The 22,918-nt window shown below is 39.7% G+C and overlaps 1 protein-coding gene across 1 annotated transcript in view; it reads left to right on the top strand.

Annotated features, from left to right (window-relative positions):
* The first annotated feature begins 1,334 nt into the window (after positions 1–1,334).
* The window catches only part of KRCC1 (lysine rich coiled-coil 1), a 29,255-nt gene continuing 7,671 nt past the window's right edge, over positions 1,335–22,918 (top strand). Inside the window, exons 1-2 of the mRNA XM_003805856.5 lie at positions 1,335–2,090; positions 20,728–20,836. The gene's annotated coding sequence lies outside the window, so the exon portion shown is untranslated. The remainder of the gene's footprint in view (positions 2,091–20,727; positions 20,837–22,918) is intronic.

Consider the following 22,918-nt stretch of genomic DNA (forward strand, 5'->3'; position numbering starts at 1 on the left):
GGGTGGGGAGGTAAGGGCAGTGGAAAGATAATGAGATCAGGGAGGTGCACAGAAACCTCACAGTACTCAGTTTGACCTTTTCCAACAGACACTGGGGAGCCAGTAATGACTTTTAGAGAGAACCCTTTGGCAGCAATATGGAGAGTAGACTGGAGCAGTTGAAGTCAGAGGGAGATCTTAGCACGTTTCTAGCAAGAGATGATGAGAATCTGAAATAAGGCAACGGCAATGTGACAGGAAAGTAGAGAATACCCAAAATAAACTCTTCCACAGTATACCAGGAGACGTGTCCATCAACAGGAAAATCAGTGGAGTCGTGTCCAGCAGTGAAATGAACAAATTACACCTGTCTTCAACAGCTTAGACGAAATTCAAAATATTAAGTGAAACAAACAAGTCCCAGCGTACTGCATAAAGGTGTAAATCTTATAACGTTTAAAAACAATCTAAATGTGTTTTAGCCATGCCTATGTGTGATAATAAATAGAGAAAGGAAATGATGAATACAAACCAGGTTAGTGATTTCTTCGGGAAACAGGGGATGAGATGATGAGATATATACATACATACATATTTGTGTGTATAATGTATATTATAGATGTACATGCTGGAAGAGCAACAGGGAGAGAGAGAAAAAGGTCATTTATGGACCAATGATGACGACGTATGATGACAAAGGATTGTGCTTAATCTACTCTGTGTATTTAGGGTATAATAAAGGAAAGATTATAACTGAGGCTTTATTGTAAAGATCATAAAATGTTTTGTTTTACTTATATTCCTTTTCTTTGTCTTTTTCTTCCTCCATGCATGCTTGCTTGCACGTAGTCATTTCAGTAGAGGGTAGTCACTAGTGATTGATTAACTTCATATCCTAACCCCAGAGTGCTGGCAAGATTGATGAACTTGTTTTTCTTTTAAAGAACAATGGACCTGGCACGGTGGCTCACGCCTGTAATCCCAGCACTTTGGGAGGCCGAGGTTAGTGGATCACTTGAGCCCAGAAGTTCAAGACCAGCCTGGGCAACATAGTGAGACATCCCCACCGCCTGCCCAATCTCTATAAAAAATGAACAAAAATCACCCGGGCATGTGTGCATGCCTGCGGTCCCAGCTACTTGGGAGGCTGAGGTGAGAGGATCGCTTGAGCCTGGGAGGTCGAGGCTGCAGTGAGTGGTGATCCCACCACTGCACTCCAGCCTGGGCGACAACGCGAGACCCTATCACAAACAAAACAACCATGACCCTTAGGTCACGCAGACCTCCTTGATGGTCCAGATGGGGCATCATCTAATGGGGCAGATGAGACCTAGAGTCCCAGGGAGGAAACAGCTTTGATCATGGGGGATCCCACCCTCTGTATTCTTACCTTACTCATAAAAGCTCCCCAGTTACGTTCTAAGGCATGTCAGTATTTGAGAGACTTCTCCCGCTCTCTCGCTTTGGCCAAACGGAATAAACCTTCCCCCGCTCCTAAGCACTGAATGTGTCGGTGTTTGGCTTACTGCGCATTTGTTACACGAACCTATATTGTAGGTTCTGTTGATAAGGCAACAGATCATGTATTTTTGAGATACTTTGAGGGTGGAACTGTAAATTTCCAGGTTTTTTTTTGTTTTTTTTTTTTTACTCAGTTGGCTTTATATTCATTCTCCCAAGGCGAGCGAGCGACCCCCACGAACTTTTCCTTGCCCCAAAAAGGAGGGCAGACGGACAGGATCAAAACCAGTCGCGCCAGCAAAACATTAGAGCCGCGCCGGGAACTGCCAGGCCAAGCGGGCGAAGCAAGCAGCAAGGCGGGGCTCAAGACGCTTCCTGGGCGCTGGGCTGGCCGCGCAAGCGCAGTAGCGCGCCTCGCCGCCATGGCGTCTGTGCTGTCCAGTCATAAGCCGGTAGTGGCGGCGACTTCCCCTCAGGAAGCCGGGTCTCCGCCTCCTCCTCCCATCCCGCCTGCTCGGCGGCGGAGGCGGCGGTGGCGGCAGCGGTTGTTCCTGCCTCTCCGCCACCTCCACCGCGGCTTATCCCCTGGCCGGCGGCGTTGGCGGGGCGGGGGACAGTAGTTGTAGACGCCCGCCCCTGCCTCAGAGAAGGTGAGTTCCCGCCCCGGCGGCGGGGGCGGCCCGGTCTTCAGCCCCTCAACTCCTGCGCTCCAGGACAGGCCTCGCGCGCCCAGCCCGCCGGGCGCGCCCCGAGTGTGCGAAATGGCCGACCAGGGCGCGGCCCGAGTCCCGCGCACCCCTCACCGGCCGCCGCCCCCGGAAAGAGACGCCAGGGCTTCCGAGTGGAGTGCGGAGGGAAGGGGCGCTCGGCTTGCGGAGGAAGCGGAGGGAAGGGGCGCTCGGCTTGCGGAGGAAGCCGAGGTCGGAGTGGGAAACTAGGGGCGACCAAGAGGAAATCTAGACCCGGAGGAAATCTAGACCCGGAGCGTCAGGGAAAGGGAAGTGGGGTGAGGAAACTCGAAAATTGAGGGGACAGGGATAAATAGAGAAAAGCCCAAACGTGGAAGAGAGTAAGCTTCCGTTTGGTGAAGTTCAGCATCCTGGAAAGTAGAGACTTTGACGTAGGACGCTTAGGGAGAGGTGGATTTAGGAATCGGGGAAAGCAGGAAGTAGCGGGGCCCTTGGGGGAAGAGAAGAGGGGATGAGGTTTAGGGGGGGATCACTTTGGAGTTATCCTAGGCATTTGAGGATATGGCCCTGTAAGACAAGCTTCTAAGATTTATAGGCCCGTCTTGATAGTGATCTGGGGTTTTATGTGTGTGTGCTTTTAATCCTCTGATTTAGAGACGGAGGTCTCGCTGTGCCCAGGCTGGAGTGCAGTGGCGCGATCATAGCTCGCTGCAGCCTCCAGCTCCTGGGCTTAAGCGATCCTTCTGCCTCAGCCTCCGGAGTAGCTGGGACTACAGGCGCGAGCTACCGCGCCCAGCTGAGTTTTAATATGTACCTACCAATGTCAGAGATACACGAAGCTGGACATTAAAGCGTTGAAAAAGGATTTTATTCCGCAACTGCTGACAGAGGGGAAAGGCTGAGCTCCATTCCCATTTTCACCGAGATGACTGCGAGTTTTAAAGGGAGATGAAGGGAGTAGGGAGTGGGAAGAGAGGGCTCAAGTAGACTCAGGGAGGTGAAAAATTACAAAGTGCTGGTTACTGTAAAAACGCAAGTAGGCCAGCTGTGTCTCCTATCTGGGAATTATCTAAGATAAAATACTATCCTCCCACAGAGACTGGGAGTCAGGCCCAGTCCTTCCTGGTTACATTTCAGAGCGATGGCTTTCAGGTCCTTGAGAAAGACACTCCTGAGTTGTAAGAGGTACAAACACATCTCAAAGGAACAGAGGAGGATTCGTAGTTGTGAGCCCTTTTTAGTAAATGCCTTTTAAAAGGGAAGTCAGGGAGCTGTTATTAGGTGTTGGCTAGAACAAACAGTAAAAATATTTTTGACAGCCTGGCTTTTCCAACAGGAACTCAAAAGAGGGCTGGATTGCCCTCATGGACGTGGGCTTAGGCTTCTAGAGGCCATGTTAAATTTTGGTCGACTCTCCAAGGATGGGGAGAGCTTTTGCAGTTCTCCAACACATTGCCCCGAACACAAAATGCTATTTCTTATCCATCTTAATCTAAGAGATGTTTGAGTTCTTACTATAATAGTTCTATATGTCTGCAAACAGCCTGCTGGTTGCAAATCATGAGATAAGGCTTAAAGCAGTTTTGGGAATGATTTTAGTTGATAGTGCTTGATCCCACTGCAGAAGACCTAAGTAAAACAGTCAGCCGTGTTCAGTATCAAATTTTTTAGTATTTGCTGTGTTGCCTTATGTTGCTTTTTGTCTTCAGAGTGAAAGATGATGGGAGCCAGAATATTGTAGAATAATTTAGATTCCTTTTTCCAAGAGAGACACCTATAAATATAACCCCATAAAAATACTGATTTCTTCTTTATCCTTTTTCATGATGAGATATTGTATTTTGTGTGTTATCCCATAATATTTTACACAATTGACTTTGTGTCTATTGACTTTGGAGAACTGGCGGAGGAGTAAAATATTGCAGATTTCTTAAAACATTTTTGTAAGCACTTTTTCTGTTCACTAAAAATGGGGATTAGTCATTGCAACCAAATGATGAGACTATTAAGTTCTCTTAGTGAAGGCAGTTTTGGAAGACTAGATTTAGTGTCTTCAGTCAGCCTGGATTATTTTGCTTTTATAACACATTTCCTGCCTCTCACTAATAAATAAGCCTGAGCAGTTAAAAGACTACAATTCAGTTTGGCTCACATGGCCAGACCACAGGAAGATTTGGAAACAACTTGTCGTGGAAAAAAGCTTTTTGGCAGACTCAGCATGTGTTTTTGTTTTTGATTTTGCAATGACTTTAAATATGTGCAAAAGACTTTAAAAGATGTCAGTTCACACAGTACTAGCAGTAACTTTTCTATTCCACTTCAGGGTGGTAAAATGAGAATACTGGAATAGGAGTCTGACTAGTTATAGGTTCTAGTGCTAAGTTTCTCCTACAGCTAAATGACCCTGAGTAAGTCCCACACTTTCTGGATTTGAGTTTGGTCATCTGTCTGTGGGGGAATTGGACTAGCCCAGTGACTCTCATCTAGGAATGATCGTACCCCCGAGAAGACCTCTGATAATGCGGAGATATTTTAGGTTGTCATCATTGAGCAGAGAGGGAGAAGAGCCAATCATAATTCCAAGAGACACAATCCTGAATGTTGAAATCCTGAAAGATGAAAATCCCTAAAGTCTAAAATCCTCAAAATCACAGTCACAAAAGACCAAAATATTGAAAATAATAAATCTGGGAAAAGTACTTTTTTTACTTCTTTAAAATATGTTTGTTTACATTTTTAAAGGGGGATTTATTTAAGAAACAAAAACATGACAACACTTCGTAGGTCATTTCACGCAATGAAAGGCAATAGTAACATTTTGCAGACAGAAGTATACTAACAGTCACAACATGCATGTAACAGTTATGAGCAGATGAACTGTATTCATGAAGAAGTAGATCAAAAAGGGAAATGTATAAAAGCATGTCACAATGGTTGGTAGTCGTGTGCACCTAGCTTTATAACTGGTCATCTGAAATACTGTGACAAGTCTTTTGATGAGATAGATCAAAAACTATAATGGGTCACTCACTGTTCACTTACGCAGTTGCCTAAAGGGCTGAAACCTCAAGAAATTAAACTATAATGGGTCACTCACTATTCACTTATGCAGTTGCCCAAAGGACTGAAACCTCAAGAAATTTTTATCTTTCACAAATGCAGATATGCAAAAGACATTTCTTATCTCTTCATTTGTTGAGGAAGTTTCAGCGTTTTAAGGTACATGCACAGTGCTTACACACAAAGTCAGTGTTCTGATAATGTACTTTCATGAAGTCAAATTTGCAAAAAATGCATAAGACAAATTAGAACTCTCAAAGTCTCTGCAGTTTACACTTCCAGTATTGGACATGATGCAAAGATGAAATACATAGCATGGTGAATTATTTTTTTTTAAAAAAGTCTGACAGTTTAAGATAGTGGAAAAAAATAATTTGGCAAATGAGAAAATGTATTACAGGAATAGATTATGGGCAGTTGCACAGAGATAGTCCATGAAAGCTGCCCTAACATGCAGCTATCCTGCAATTGGGATTTTGGCCTTTTGGGATTTCAACATTTGGGATTATCTTCTAAACCCACGAGGAACATGGTGAGCAAGTGCAGGTGCTACCAGCACCTACTTGGCATAGGCCAGAGATGCCACAAATATCCTAAAATAAACAAGACAGTTCCCACACTCACACAGCAATGGATTATCCTACTCATAATGCCAGAAGTGTCGAGGTTGAAGAACCCTGCACCAACCAAACTCAGTTCTTTTACAGCTTTAAAATTGTGAACTGATTTAACACATCTGTGTTGGTATTCTTTCCATGGCTTGACATGGCTGGGTACTAAAATTGTAATTCATAAAGCATATGAAACTTTGACCTATAATGGCTGACATTCAAAAAGTAATCTCAGATGACATTCAGAGTAATCTCTGTTAAGATTGAGACTATTCACTAGAATTTCAAAAACAATATAATTGTTACCTAAAAAATTACCTATTGTCACTTTACTTCCGGTAAATATCTTTCATTAAAATTTCAGTTACCGCCACTTGACAATTGGCAAATATTTGATATGTCACACTATCTAAAACATGGCTAGGACTCAATATATTTTTATTTTAGGTATTTATAAGAGTTAATTGCCAATGGAAAAAAGGTTGCTTGCACTTAGCTAGAATTTTTTTAAGACTTTGTTAGCAGATTCCTCCAAAGGTATCAAAGAATTGTCATGTTTCCAGTTATTAAAATTCTACTCTCACTTTCAAAATTCCGATAGGACCATTAAAACTGATTTGAAGAGCATCTGCTAATCCATTTTCACCTATACCTATAGCACCCTTCTGAGGAACTCCTCTGTATTGGTCTTGATAAAGAGCAAATATCAGTAAGGATTAAAAATTGGCAAAGGTTGCGCATGGTGGTTTACGCCTGTGATCCCAACACTTTGAGAGGTCAAGGCCAGAGGATTGCTTGAGCCCAGGAGTTTGAAATCAGCTTGGGCAAAATAGTGAGACCCTGTCTACAAAAAATAAAAATAAAAATTAGCCAGGCATGGCCCCGCATGCTTGTAGTCCCAGCTACTTGGGAGGCTGAGGTAGGAGGACTGCTTGAGTCCAGGAGGTCGAAGCTACGGTGAGCTGTGATCACACCACTACACTTCAGCCTGGGTGACAGAGCAAGACCCTGTCTCAAAAAAAAAAAAAAAAAAGCAAGTAAGGAAGATATAGAAGGCATAAGGTTACAAATAGGAAATGGAAAAAATTAATCACAAAAATCCAAAGAAACACCATGTTTCCATAGTTAAAAGAAATAGACATACTTAGAATTTATTATTGTGGTGTCAAGATTTTCCAGGACACTTTGTAATTTATTTGGTGAAGTTTCTCAAACACTTTTGAGAGTTAAAAAAAGTTTCACTAAATAATGGTATTCCTGAGTAATCATAGTAAAAACAAAACTACAACAAAAATTCTTGGTTATCTACCTGTTTTTATTTTTTATTTATTTATTTTTTGAGACAGAGTCTCTGTCATCCAGGCTAGAGTGCAGTGGTACGATCTCGGCTCACTGCAACCTCTCCCTCCCTGGTTCAAGTGATTCTCTTGCCTCTGCTTCCCATGTAGCTGGGATTACAGGCATGCACCACCATGCCCAGCTAATTTTTGTGTTTATTAGTAGAGACAGGATTTCACCGTGTTGGCTGGGCTGGTTTTGGACTCCTGACTTCAAGTGATCTGCCTACCTCAGCCTCCCGAAGTGCTGGGATTACAGGTGTGAACCACCGCACCCAGCTCTACCTGTTTTTAAGAAAAAAAAAAAAAAAAATTGACTCGGTTTTGGAGTGAAGGACATTTCTGGCTACTTATTGAGTAATTAACTCATTTACATAGTAATTGCCTAAAAATATTTTCCTTTGTTTCCATGATATTAAGCGGAGACTCAAGTTAAACAACATAAAGAAAATCTAGCTAATAACTCTTCTTAAGTTTATTCAGAAAACATTTTTGAGTTCCTGTTATGTGCCAGATACTATACTTGGTACTAAGGGTATACAGATGAATTAGGCCAGCCCTTTTATAGGGCTCAATAGTAGTATTTATTAATGAAATTAGGGAGAAAAATAAAGAGCAATTGGAGAAAATGTAGTTTTAAATATGGATTAGTCAGACTCCTGAGATATCAGGAGTAGTTCATTGTTTTGCATAAATATGTGCTCTGCACATGACATGTTTGTTACAGGCACACCAGAGCACATTATGTTAATGTAAATCTGAAGTTGGCAGCCTGGAAGAATGATTAGAGAGTGTGTCTGGAGAAACATTAACGATTATTTGTTAGTTACAGACTTGCTGCCTTTATTAGGTGTCAGTAAGTGAAAATATTAACTAAGCATGTTAAAATGACTAAGAATTGCCCCTACTATATTCACCACATATGTTAGGACAGAAGTGTTGATCTCAGTTTTTGTTTGTTTTTGTTTTTCTTCTGAGACAGGGTCTCACTCCGATTGCCCAGGCTGGAGTGCAGAGGCACAATTTCAGCTCACTGCAGCCTCGACTTCCCCAGGCTCAGGTGATTCTCCCACCTCAGCCTCCTAAGTAGGTGGGACTACGGGCACATGCCACCATGCCCAGCTAGTTTTTTTGTATTTTTAGTAGAGACGGGGTTTCACCATGTTGCCTAGGCTGGTCTGGAACTCTGGACTCAAACGATCCACCTACTTCAGCTTCCCAAGGATGTGAGCATTGATACGCTTCCCCCTTCTTACAAACCCATTCACATTAACTAACCCATTAGAAGGAATGGCGCATGTTTGATGTTCTTTGATGTAGGATATCTGCCTTGGATCCAAGTAAAACTAACTTCACAAGCATGATCCCTGAGCTAGCTAGCCATAGAGTACTTATGATTATTGGCATTCAAAGACTTACTTTAAATAAAAAGATAAATTTGACACTAAACATGTACTCCCAATTAATGATTTTGTTACTTCATTTGTATTTTGTCATTGGGAATATGCCATAATAAACCCTTAGTTATTTTTGTAATTGTTGTATTAATGTAAAGTAGCTAGAACATGGCAAACTGTAGATCAGACACTAGTCTCATTTCCTGAAAAAGCAAGATTAACAATGAGCATTATATTATAGCAAAGAGTATTCATGCTGTTGACAGGTATTGGGCTGCATTGTTACCCCAATTAAGTTCTCTGAAAACACTTTAAATAGGATTTGACCTCTGGGGAAAAAAGGAATCAAACAACATGTTTTGGCAAAGATAACAGAATCAGTTGCCTAGTCTCCCAAAATTTAGTGCTGTGCTCTGCATGGTCTTTACTAAGATTAAGATAGTACTGGATTACAGAACTCCCTAAGAGCAGGCATAAAACAAGGATGTCCATTCTCACCGCTTCTATTCATTATTGTACTAGAGCGCCTAGCCAGTACATTCAGGCAAGAAAAATAAAAGGTTTACAGATTGGCAAGAAATAATACTGTCTTTATTTGCAGAGTATATGATCATCTATGTAAAAAGCCCCATAGAATCTAGGAAAAGGCAACTAGAATAGTGAGTTCAGCAGGGGAGTAAAGTACAAGTTCTATATATATAATCAATAGTATTTCTAAATGCCAGCAAAAAGCTATTAGAAACATTTTTTTAAAATACTATTTACTGTTATATCAAAAAACAAAACTGCATTCATAGGCCTTCTCATAAAACATAAGATACTTTTAGATAACTTCAATAAAATACATTGAGGCCAGGCCCAATACACCTGTAATCCCAGCACTTTGGGAGGCCAAGGCAGGTGGATCACTTGAGGTCAGGAGTTAGAGACCAGCTTGACCAACATGGTGAAACCCTGTCTCTACTAAAAATACAAAATTAGCCAGCCATGGTAGCGCACGCCTGTAATCCCAGCTACTCAGGAGGCTGAGGCAGGAGAATTGCTTGAACCCAGGAGGTGGAGGTTGCTGTGAGCCGAGATCCCACCACTGCACCCCAGCCTGCGCAACAAGAGTGAAACTCCATCTCAAAAAAAAAAAAAAATACACTGAAAATGACATAACATTGCTGACAGAAAAAAAGGTGCAAATGATGGAGAGATATAAAATGTCTCCTAATATATGTTAGTGAGTTAGATTGAAAAGTCTAGGACCATGTCAGTAATTTGGTGTATTTATTACAGAGGAAGAAGAAGTAAGCTACTGACACCTAAAATATAACCAAATTAGCATCCTAATTTTGCTCATAAAATTTTTTCCTCAAAGATTAAAGATATTTAGTAACCATTTAAAAACCTATTATGCTGGCCAGACATGGTGGCTCATGCCTGTAATCCCAGCACTTTGGGAGGCCGAGGCGGCAGATCACTTGAGCTCATGCGTTTGATACCAGCCTGGGCAACATGGTGAAACCCCGATTCTACTAAAAATACAAACAATTAGCCAGGCGTGGTGGTGTGTGCCTGTAGTCCCAGCTACTCGGGAGGCTGAGGTGTGAGGATCACTTGAGCCTGGGAGGCGGAGGCTGCAGTGAGCCGAGATCACGCCACCGCACTCTAGCCTGGGAGACAGTGAGACCCTGTCTCAAAAAAACACAAACCTATTATGCTGTTATGATTAAATGCCATGATCACAACAGGTCATGCTGTGAGGCATGAAAATTTTTATTACATTTTTTATTCAAATTCAGTTGATTTATTCATCAAACATGAGATGTCTGAAAAACATTTCATATGGTGCAAGAGTTAAATTAGGCAGGGCACAGTGGCTCATGCCTGTAATCCCAGCAGTTGGGAGGCCGAGGCAGGAGGATCGCTTGAGCCCAGGAGTTTGAGACCAGCCTAGGCAACATAGCAAGGCCCTGTTCTTTAAATAAATAAATAAAATAAATAAATAAATAAATAAATAATTCAGCGTCAAGTTGCGTTTTGTGAGAAAGATGTTCAAAAAGTCAAATTCAGGTTTTGCTGTTTCTAAAAGGTAGGTAGAATGTAACAGATTGGTAAATCTAGAATTAAGAAAAGTAGAACGATTCCTAGTATTTAAGATATGAAGCTCTTTTTAGACAGTTTTGAATTATGAGTCATGTGTTTCATATTTAATACAGTAGTTGATGTGCAGTTTTTGTTACTTTAACTTTCACAGTGGTTTTACATATTTTTACTGAAATAAAGACCTGGCTGGGCATGGCGGCTCATGCCCATAGACCCACTGCTGTGGGAGGCTGAGGCAGGTGGATTCCTTCAGCCCAGAGGTTCGAGACCAACCTGGGCAACAAAGCAAGACCTCATGTCTGCAAAAAAAATACAAAAAATAAGCTGGGTTTGGTGGCAGATGCCTGTAGTCCCAGCTACTGGGGAGGCTGAGGCAGGAGGATCAATTGAGCCTGGGAGGTTGAGGCTGCTGTGAGTCGAGATTGCACCACTGCACTCTAACCTGGGTGACAGAATGAGACCATGTCTCAAAAAAACCAAACAGAAAGTTGGTTCAAAATCAGAGCAATTAGAAAAGAGAGTAAGGATCAGGTCCATCCTTCAGCTTCCATAAAGACAGTCCCTCTAAAACATCAGTTAGCTTGAAATACAAAGAATTAGGTACTCCTTTCAGATACTTCTGCCTTGTTTATGGGTAACCTTATTTGTCTTTCTGTAGTTACTAGACTAATTGGTTGGGAGAACATCTCACTATGTCAGTTAAATAGACAAAATCCTGAACCACAATACAAATAGTTCATCCATACAGCACTTACCTTGTTCCATGCATTCTTCTAAGTGCTTTGCATGTATTAATTTCTATAAGGACCACAACAACTTTTTGAGGTATATGTTATGTCTCTATTTTAGAGGTAAGGAACTAAGGCGGAGAGGTTGAGAAGCTTGACCAGGGTTACATAACTTAATAAGTGGCAGAACTGATTCCAGGCTTCCTATATCTGTTTCACTCAAAGGAGCAATGGAGCTAAGTAACAGTATTACAGTCACTAGTTCTTAGTAGTGCCTGAAGTGACTTAACCTTTGTTGGGTGGATGATCTTTCTGGAAACAAAGCCAACATTTCAAAATCAGTTTAAGGTAGAATTATCTCTTATTCCAAAAAAAGTTTAAACTCCTTTAGTTACTTTATTGAGGTACATTTTACTTATAATAAACTCCACATATATAACATGTACAATTCAGGCCGGGCACGGTGGCTCACGCCTGTAATCCTGGCACTTTAGGAGGCTGAGGTGGGTGGGTCACCTGAAGTCAGGAGTTTGAGACCAGCCTGGCCAACATGGTGAAACCCTGTCTCTACTAAAAATACAAAAATTAGGCATGGTGTCTCATGCCTGTAATCCCAGCTACTCGGGAGGCTTAGACACAAAAATTGATTGAACCCAGGAGGCAGAGGTTGCAGTGAGCCAAGATTGCACCACTACACTCCAGCCTGAGCGACAGAGTGAGACTCTGTCTCAAAAAAAAAAAAAAAGTACAATTCAATGAATTTGTGATAGGTGTATGCTCCCATGAAACCACTATCATAAGCAAAATGTCAAACATTTCCATCAACCCCAAAAGTACTTATGCCCCTTTACAATCCATTCGCCCCTCTACCTCTATCCCTGGGCAACCATTGATCTGCTGCTATTACTAGAGATTAGTTTGCATTTCTAGAACTTTTTATAAATAGAATCATACAGTAGATACTCTTTCATGTCTGTCTTTCACTCAGCGTGATGGTTTTGAGATTCATCTGTGTTGCATGTGTTGCTGTTTTGTTCCTTTTTATGTCTGAATAATTGTATGGGTATATATCACATTTTGCTTATCTGTTCAGCTGTGGATGGACATTAGAGTTGTTTCAGGTTTTGGCTGTTACAAATAAAGCTGCTGTGAACATTCATAGACAAATCTGCATGGATATGTTTTCATGTCAAATACACAGTAGTAGAATGGCTAGGTCATATGGTAGCTATGTATTTAACTTTATAAAAAATTAAGCTGGGTGGCTGATAATTTTTTACAGTGGCTCACACCTGTAAACCCAGCACTTTGGGAGGCCAAGATGGCCAGATTGCTTGAGCCCAGGAGTTAGAGACCAGCCTGGGCAACATGGCAAAACCTCATCTCTACAAAAAAAAAAAAAAAGTACAAAAAATTAGCCAGGCATGATGGCATGAACCCATAGTCCATCTACTCAGGAGGCTGAGATGGAAGGATAATTTGAGCCCAGGAGGTCAAGGCTGCAGTAAGTTATGATCATGCCACTGCACTCTAGCATGAGCTACTCCATCTCCAAAAAAAAAAAAAAAAAAAAAAAATTATCAAACTCCTTTGTAAAATTATTGTACCATTTTACATTTTAGCCAGCAATGTATGGGAGTTCTAGTTATTTAACATCTTTACCAGCACTTGTTATTCTTAGTCCTTTAATTTTAATCATTCTAGTGAGAGTGTAGTGGTATCTCTTTTTTATTTTTATTTTTATTTTTTTACTGGACAGCATGGCTCTTTTCAGTTTATTGCATGAAGAAGTTACGTTAGTCCAAGTTAAAAGCAGACCCCTCATTGTGGTTTAATTCATATTTACTTAGTCATTAGTATATATTCTTTTCTGAAGTATCTGTTCAGACCTTTTGCCCTTTTTAAATTGAGTTTGTCCTATAATTGAGTCATAAAAAGTCTTTATATCTTCTAGATGTAAGTCCCTTGTCTGATACGTTAGTTGAGAATATTTATCCTATATTCTGTGGCTTGATTTTTTTTTTTTTCTTCTTTTGTAGAGACAAGGTCTTGGTACATTGCCCAGGCTGGTCTTGAACTCCTGGAATCAAGTGATCCCTGCTGCGTTGTCCCCCTAAAGTGCTGAGACTGCAGGCATTAGCCACTGTGCCCAGCCAGTTTCCATTTTTTTAATGGAGAGATATGTAAAACATGGAGATCAGAAAATGTTTCAGATTTTTAAGGAGGAGAAATGGATTCCAGAATGTAGACTGAGAAGTTTTACATCAGTTAGGAAGGCAGCATGCCACAAGTCAGTAACAGATTATGGAGCCAGACTGCCTTGTCATTTACTAACTGCAACCATGGACATGTTCCTTAACCTTTCTGTGCTTCAGTTTCCTCTTCTATAAAATATAGAAAGTAATTGTACTGAGCCCATAGAGTTCTTATGAGGATAAAATTAGTAACGTGAGGCCGGGCGCAGTGGCTCACGCCTGTAATCCCGGCACTTTGGGAGGCTGAGGTGGGTAGATCACCTGAGGTCAGGAGTTGGAGAGCAGCCTGACCAACGTGGAGAAGCCCCATCTCTACTTAAAAAAATACAAAAAAATTAGCCGGGCTTGCTGGCACATGCCTGTAATCCCAGCTACTCGGGAAGCTGAGGCAGGAGAACCGCTTGAACCCGGGAGGCAGAGATTGCAGTGCGCCAAGATGGTGCCATTGCACTCCAGCCTAGGCAGCAAGAGCAAAACTTCATCTCCAAAAAAAAATTACTATGTATAAGTGCTTGAAACAGTACCTAATACATTGTAAGGGCAATGCTGTAAAAGTGTTACAGGACAGATTATTAATAGGTCGCTTGTGAATGTGATACTTTGAAATAAACATTAAAAGGCAATATGGATTTATTGAAAACACAAGTCATGCCATGCCTAGTTTCTTTTATGAAAGATTACTAGTAAATCAAAAGAATGTTGCAGGACCATATTTCTTTAGTGAGCATAATGAGATTCCCTGAGGTTTCTGAGATACAAGATTGTGCCAGGAATATACTTGAAGTTTAATTGGCATAATTTATTCAGAGATTAAATAATGACTTTTTATATGAAATGGAAGTTTTAAGACTAGAGTTCAAGAAGTTCATGAGTTGTTAAGGTAAACCATGAAACTTGAAATACTTCTGTGTGTGTGATTGATCTCTTTAAGCTGTAACCCCTAGACCTCCTGACTACAAGAGTTTACTCCTATCTGCCTATAGATTGTTTTGGTCAAAATGATTGAGATTGAGAACCACTGCTGTAGAAAGGATGGTTACAATTTTAGAAGGGCATTTCCTGTATTTCAAATATCAACAAAATGGAAAAATAAGACTTCAGTGTAGTACAAACAGATCAGACCCATAAGAAGGAGAGTAGTAGGGAGTAGAGTGGAGAAGCATAGTGTTCAAAAAGATGCTGAATTTGATTTTGAAATAAACTCAGATGTTATCAAGTTATTAATATCTTTCTAATTAAACCCATAGATTGCTAATAAATAGATAAATCCTAGATGCAAGAAGAGAGTAGATTCTTTGTAGCATGCCATAGGTATTATCTTGCCCTTATCCTGCTTAAAGTTTTCACCAGTAATGTGAATGAAGTCATAGACTGAATGCATATAAAAAGTATGTGTGGGAGCCATAGCAAATACCAAGATTAAGATCATTTGAATTTTAAAAAATTCTCAGGTGGCTGCGGTGGCTCACAACTGTAATCTCAGCCTTGGGGAGACCAAGGGAGGAGGATCGCTTGAGGCCAAGAGATCAAGACCAGCTTGGGCAACATAATGAGATTCCCATTTCTACAAAATATTATTTAAAATTAGCTGGGCATGCTAGCACATGCCTATAGTCCAAGCTATTCTGGTGGCTGAGGCGAGAGGATCACTTGAGCCCGGGAGTTAAGGCTGCAGCGAGCTATGATCATGCCTCTGCACTCCAGCCTCAGGGACTCTGGTTTTTTAAAGAAAGAAAGAGAGAGGTGGGGTGGGCGTGGGCAGTCAAAGAAAAGAAACAGAGAGAAACCTCATTTAGGAATAGTGGTCTAGGCCGGGTGCAGTGGCTCACGCCTGTAATCCCAGGACTTTGGGATTCCGAGGGGGGTGGATCATGAGGTCAGGAGATCGAGACCATCTTGGCTAACACAGTGAAACACTGTCTCTACTAAAAATACAAAAAATTAGCCGGGTGTGGTGGCAGGTGCCTGTAGTCCCAGCTACTCAGAAGGCTGAGTCAGGAGAATGGCGTGAACCTGGGAGGCGGAGCTTGCAGTGAGCTGAGATTGTGCCACTGCACTCCAGCCTGGGGGACAGAGGGAGACTACATCTGGGAAAAAAAAAAAAAAAAAAAAAAAGATAATGGTCTAAACCCATAACAAGATGAAGTATTAATTCCTGCATTTAGAAAAATAATTCAGTCAACATCCATATCACATGGGAGAAGATAGCCAATATCGGGGGGGAGAGATGCTACCTCCAGGATTTTAACAATTGTAAAGGTCATTAGAAACCAATAATATGATGACTATTTAAAAAATAACTAATGCTAAAATAAAATGGTAAGGATGAAAATAATGTCCAGGTTAGAGGAAGAGATAATTTCACTTTACTCCACAACAATCACAGTCTGTGTTCTTCAAACTATATAATGCTGCAACCTTTGTAATGAGTAAATATATAGTAATCACTATGCAAGTGAAAGAGAGGTGATGTCAAAATTTTCTGAGGAAAGATTTCTACAAATGCCTAGAGTTCACTACCGAGCTTTCTTTCCTCTAGTGGTTCCTGTTACCCATCATGTGTACTGAAGTTTGATACATATACAATTAGTTCAGGGACCCAACTGTTTTAATTTGTAAGGAATTTCAAGGTACATAAAACATCTGCAGGTTGTTTAAACCCAACTTGACATAGAGGTATTAAACACATAGAAGAATGGAACAGGAAAGGAGAGATGTGCAAGATACTATACATTTGATAGAATCTGGATTTGTTCCAAAATCAAATTCACTGCTTTTTGAATGCTTAATGCTTATTCATTCCACTCCTTACTTCTCTCCTTCTGGGGGATAACAACAACAGTAACAACTCTTCTTCCTCTTCCTTACTTTCTCTGTCAAAGATAACTTTACCCAAGATCAAGGCCTTAGAATTGTCTCTGCCCCCACTCTCCCGTCTATCTGCTCTTCCCAGCTATCACAAATTCCTTTGATTCCACCTTTAGAATATCTCTCATATTCTTCCCTTCCTTTCTGTTAGCTCTGCTACTTTTTTGGTGCAGCCCAATAATCTCTTGCCTGCAACAGCTACCTAACAATATCTCCATTTTGAGTCTCTTTTTCTTCCCCTATTGACTGCAGAATTAAATCCAAATGTCCAAATAAGGCATATTATGATTTAGCATCATTCCACCTTTAGCACTGTCTTTCACTACCTTTATGCATGTCTTGTTTTATCTAAAGCAGAAATGCCTTTTCTAATGCCCTTCTGTCCTCCAGAATACCCTTTCTTTACTCATGTTTTTTTCTCTAAATTTTACCCATCTCCTTAAGTGTCCATTCAGAATCTATTCTTTTCCACAAACCCCTCACCAAGAACACATTATACCTTCTTATGTCTTACAGCACTTTACACATTTTTGTCTTGCATCATAGTTCTTTGCATATCATTTTTTACAAAATTATGAATTCCTCAATATTAACAATTGTCTTGTTCACTTATTCCCAATGTGTGGAACAGCTATGTGTAATGTAAGGGAAAGGGTTGAGATAAACTAAGGTTTAATATCTGCCTTTATCAAATAGCACATGTGGCAACATATTTTAATTTCTTTAAATCCCAATATCCTAATCTTTATGAGAAATTCTTGCAAAAGTAAAAAACTGAAACAATAATCTGTTGTTTGGCATACAGTAGGCATTCGATAAGGTTCATCTCTTTTTTCCTATCCTTTCCCACAGTACTCACCAGAGTACCTTGAAGACAAACTCAATAAGTAGTGATAAAGTTTAATAAAGTCCAAAAGCATGGAGAACTTGAACTAAATAATGTTATAGGTATTGAAAAATGAAAGAATAGCTTTGAAAATATTATAAAGCTAGAACAGACATGACTCAGGAGGAAAATGGCTGAGATTTTGAGCTTGAGAATATTTTGCTATTTAACATAAAAAATGAGAGCTTAGTTGGCAAAGGAATTAAAGGTAACCCCAAGTTTCTTACCTCAGCTTACAACATTGCCTTTTAGAAATGCCTGGTTGGTATTAAGGGTTGAACCAGGAAGGAAATTATTGTTCTATTTTAAGATATCTTGAGCTTCTAAATAACTAGTCCTCAGTAAACTTTCCATGTATTCTGATTTGTTTGTCACCAAAAGACAGTATTTACCTGTTCTTATTAAAGATTTATTTTTGTAGAGACAGATGTCTCAATGTGTTGCCCAGGCTGGTCTCAAACTCCTGGTCTCAAGCAATCCTCCCAGCTCAGCCTCCCAAAGTGTTGGTACTACAGGCACGAAGCACTACGCCAAACTAAGATTTTTAATGGAAAAGTCACCATCACATCACCATGTCAGTTTTTGTACATTAATTCTGAGTCAAGGGAAGTTCTGAAAACCTTTGTATTAACCTTTTTACCTTGCTGACCTTAGAGTCAAATGTAATTAAGTCCTTTATTTTAAAACAACTAAAAAATAATTGAGATATTATATATAATATATATATATTTTCTGAGACAGTCTCACTTTGTCGCCCAGGCTGGAACGCAGTGGCGCAATCTTGGCTCACTGCAACTTCCACCTCCTGGGTTCAAGAGATTCTCGTACTTCAGCCTCCTGAATAGCTGGGATTACAGGCATGTGCCAACATGCCCGGCTAATTTTTTGTATTTTTAGTAGAGACAGGGTTTTGCCATGTTGGCCAGGCTGGTCTCAAACTCCTGGGCTCAAGTAATCCGCCCGCCTCTGCCTCCCAAAATGCTGGGATTACAGGCATGAGCCATCACACCCAGCCTGAGATACATTTTTAATACTCTTCAAGTCCTTTCTAAAATGTTTCTGATTTATAATTATCTTGAGCACATAATATTTTTAAGCAAATCTTTTTAACCCATACACTGGCATTAATATTAAGATTAGTTTGAAGATACCCAGTATAACTTAAATATTTATGGAGTTTTTAAAAGTACAAAGTCATGTATGTTTTTTGCAAAAATTAATACAGAGATGTACAAAGAGCAATATGTTAAATGTTTGACCCTACTCATTTTCTGACCCAATTTCCCATTTCTCAAACCCCATTAAGTTTAGCATGTATCTTTTCAGATTTTTTTCTGTGGATACTGAGCTAACACACAAGATCAGACTGTCAAATCAAACGCATCAGGTTTACTAATTATTTCAAGGATACAGGCAGTCAAGAGACTCAACTGAAGCAGCGTGTCTAATACATGAAGGATGGCTCCTCAGACCATGTAATATGGTTAGGCTTTGTGTCCCCACCCAAATCTCATAATGAATTGTAATCCCCATAATCTCCACATGTCAAGGAGAGACCAGGTGGAGGTAATTGAATCAGGGGCAGTTTCCCCCATGTTGTTCTTATGATAGTGAGTTCTCCCGAGATCTGATGGTTTTATAAGGGGCTTTTCTTACTTCACTCAGCACTTCTCCTTCCTACCACCTTGAAAGGAAAGTGCCTTGCTTCCCCTTCACCTTCCACCATGACTGTAAGTTTCCTAAGGCCTCCCCAGCCGTGCAAAACTGTGAGTCAATTAAACCTTTTTCCTTTATAAATTACCCAGTCTTTGTTATGTCTTTGTAACAGTGTAAGAACAGACCAATACACCATGTTTTCCCCTTTGGACATGTGTCTCTTGCCCAGAATAAATAGTTAAGGTTTCTAAGTAAGATTCACAAGATCACCTCACACAGTGGGAATGTTTAAATTGTGACTCATCTCCATGTTATACCCTAGAGAGTTGTATAGCTTATGTGGCATTCTTCAGAAAGAGATGTCTCATAGATTCTGGGTTTATTTACTACAGCTAATCTTTAGCCAGGGACATCTTGCTAAGAGCATTTTAGTGGTAAGATCTCTTCCTCCCAGCAAATATCATTAGGCTCTTTACTTGAGGTCTGGATGTCACCATCCTTGTCTTTTTCCCTCTTCTCCAGGAAAGGAAGTGAATGGATTGGAGGCCAAATGCATTAATTCCTTCCTTACAGTAAATACATATGTATATACTTAAGTTTGGGTTGTATATGTTGGGTTGTTCATACTAAAATTGGATTTTATGATTGAGCAATTGATTGAGTTCTACATATTGTTTTTCCCGTTAATATATCATGGGCATTTCTCCATGACATTACATATGATTCTAACTCATCCATTTAAACTGCCATGTAGAAAGTACAATTTTGATGTTACATGATTGGCACCCTATGTATAAACTGGTAAACTTCTATAAAATAAATTTTAGCTGTTAGGAACTTTAGATTGAAGTATAGACCCCAAGTGTAAATGTAGTAATTTTGGCATAGATAATTCATTAAGTGAGAAACACTTTCAGCAAAAGTTGTAGAAGCTAATATGTGAATATGACTGTAGCTTTGAAGGGCTTGTCTGAGCTCTATTTAGTGAAATTTGTGTGGTTGTATTTGTACCAGCCATGGAAGAAGGTTGCCTACCACAGGTTAAGATAGTCTGTGGGCTGGGCTCAGTGGCTCATGCCTGTAATCCCAGAACTTTGGGAGGCCAAGGTGGGTGGATCACCTGAGCGCGGGAGTTCGAGACCAGCCTGGGCAACATGGCGAAACCCCATCTCTACAAAAAATACAAAAATTAGCCAGGCACAGTGACACGCGCCTGTACTCCCAGCTACTCAGGAAGCTGAGGCAGGAGAATCACGCTCTGGCCTGGGTGACAGAGCCAGACCCTGTTTTAAAAAAAAAATAAAGATGGTTTGTGGTTCCCCCATGTGATTCTCAGATGACATTGGTGATGTATCTAGAATCATTAGCTGTCTTAAAATTGACTGCATTTCTTGAGATTGTTAGCTTTAAAACATAAAATGCCAAGACTGGATTTCTTAGCCCAGGCTTTCAATATTGGTGCCCCAGTAACTTTTCCTTCAGGATGGTGTTTTGTAGACTAAAAAATATGTTAGTATATTAAATATTACAGTCTTACTATTTTCATATTAAAATTGTTATTCTAATGAGCAAAAATTTATTACTCTAGCCTTGCAAGCACTCAGAAAATTAAGATTTGAGATGGTATATGAAATATAGTAGTTGAAGTTTAAAAATATTACCTTAACTATTTAATATAATCTTCTGTCTTACCTCTCTTTTATTGATAGATACCACATTGAATGAACAAAGACTGAACTTTGTTTACAGATTCCTTTTATAAAAGATGTCTGTGGAGTAGTGTTACAGTTCAAATAACAAAGGATTTTGCATTATGAGGTAGGTTGAAAATAGAAGGAATATATCCTAATGTCACTTTTTAAATATAGTGGGTAAACTTCATATATGTCATCTTATTTAATCCATACAAGAAAAGTATTGTCCTTTTGATGACTGACTCAGAGAAGGGAAATAACTTCCTTACTTACATTTGGGGAAGTAGGATTTAAACTCAGATCTTTCTAATTCTGAAGCTCATTTTCTTTTCCTTTCTCCATTCTGTCTTCTACCTTATCCAGAAAGCCACTGTATCAGTTCTTGTGGTAAATATAAGGAAGATATTATGAAGCTTGAGCAGGAAAATATTAATATAAGTCAAGAGATATTATAGATCCCCAGAGTCTTCCTTTACTAATCAAATTAATCAAAGGTTACAACACAATATGCAGCAGTCTTACCCTTGACTTTGCCTTGTTTTCAAGGCACAGGATTATAGAATGCTAGCATTGGAAGGTAAAATGTCTAATGATCGTACTTCTTTAGTTTATAGATGAAGAAACTGAGATCCGGAGGAGTAGTGATTATTTTTAGATAGTCATGGGCATGACTAAGCCAATAAATGAGATCTGATTCCCTGTCCAGTGTTACTTCCTTTTATATGGTATAGCTCCTCACTTGTATCATCTTTGCTGTATAATAGTATCCTGGAGAAAGAATAGTCTTTTGTATACTACATTACAATGGCTTTTCCCATTCTGCTCTTCTCACGCTCTGAGACCTGGATGAGCTACTGGATCTCTTTAATCTGTGGTGTCTGGGATACCAAAAGTAGTAGATACATTTACTTAAATGAAACATAAGGCCTGCTGTGGTTTTTTAGAGAACTCATCTAGTTTTCCCCCTTGATAATCATGTCAGAAACTGCATTTTATTTCATGTGTGATGGTTGAGATTAAAGTACCATAATTACAGTCATGTCTTAGCCTTGGATTGAGAGAACTTGGATTCAAGCCTTGACTCCACCATTAATTGCTGAGCAAATCACTTTGACCTCTCTAAGTATGTTTATTCAACCTGAAAAATGGAAGTGACAATCTCTGTCTTGCCCTAATTCTTAATCTACTGTATTCTAGTCTAGTATATTTTGGGCTCAGTCTTCAGAGCCCAGAGGTCTAAGAAATAGTCAAAGGGCGGGCTCTGTGATAACTTGAGTTTCATTGAAATTTTAAAAATAACTTTCATGGGATTATAAAGTAATATTCAATGTAGAAAAATACAGAAAATATACATCATTCATAACTGTGTTCTGAAAATGTTAGTGTCCTTTTCCCTACATTTACATTTTAGTTACTCTTACATGGTTGGCTTTAAATATATTCAGAGATTATTTTCTGTTATGGCTTGAACCCATAACAGTTTATTCCTTGTCTCATTTAAAAGTGTGGAGTTAGGCAGTACAAAGCTGTTAGGACAGTTCCATGATCATCAGAGAGGACCCAGACATTTTCTTTTTATTCTAAGGCCCTGACTTACTTCCTCATGTTCTCTGATGACTGTTTCATTTCTAACCATGGCATCCTCATTTCAGCAGCAGAAGGGAGGATCCCTCCTAGAATCCTACACAACACTTCAGCTTTCTTCTTATTGACCAGAATTATTCACATGGCTACATCTTGCTTTAAGAATGGCCAGAAAATGTAGTCTAAAAGACTAAAAGCTAGACACATTTCCTAAGGTTTGTTACTAAGGAAGAAGAAAAAAATGTGTTGGAAGGCAACTGGTAGTCTCTGTCACAAACAGAAACATAAAACTTTATGTTAGAAGTAATTCTAATCATAGGATTATCTACTGAAGCTGATGCTTTGATTTGAAAGCAAGCGAAATTCTATTCGTAAACTTTTAGTTCAGACCAAATATATTAAAACTCATAAGTGCTTTTTCAATTTATAGTTCTTTTCAATTTATAGTTCTTTGGGGTATATACCTAGGGTAGAATAAATCTGGAGTAATTTCTTCTTAAATAAACAAATCTTATTTATTATTCCAGGGTAAAAAAAAATTGCTCAAAAAGTTAGGGCTTTGCAAGCACAGAGAGACAAATACCATATGATCTCACTTATACATGAAATCTAAAAACTTAAG

The sequence above is a fragment of the Pan paniscus genome, chromosome 12 (genome assembly GCF_029289425.2).
Source record: "Pan paniscus chromosome 12, NHGRI_mPanPan1-v2.0_pri, whole genome shotgun sequence".
Classification (NCBI taxonomy): Eukaryota; Metazoa; Chordata; class Mammalia; order Primates; family Hominidae; genus Pan; species Pan paniscus.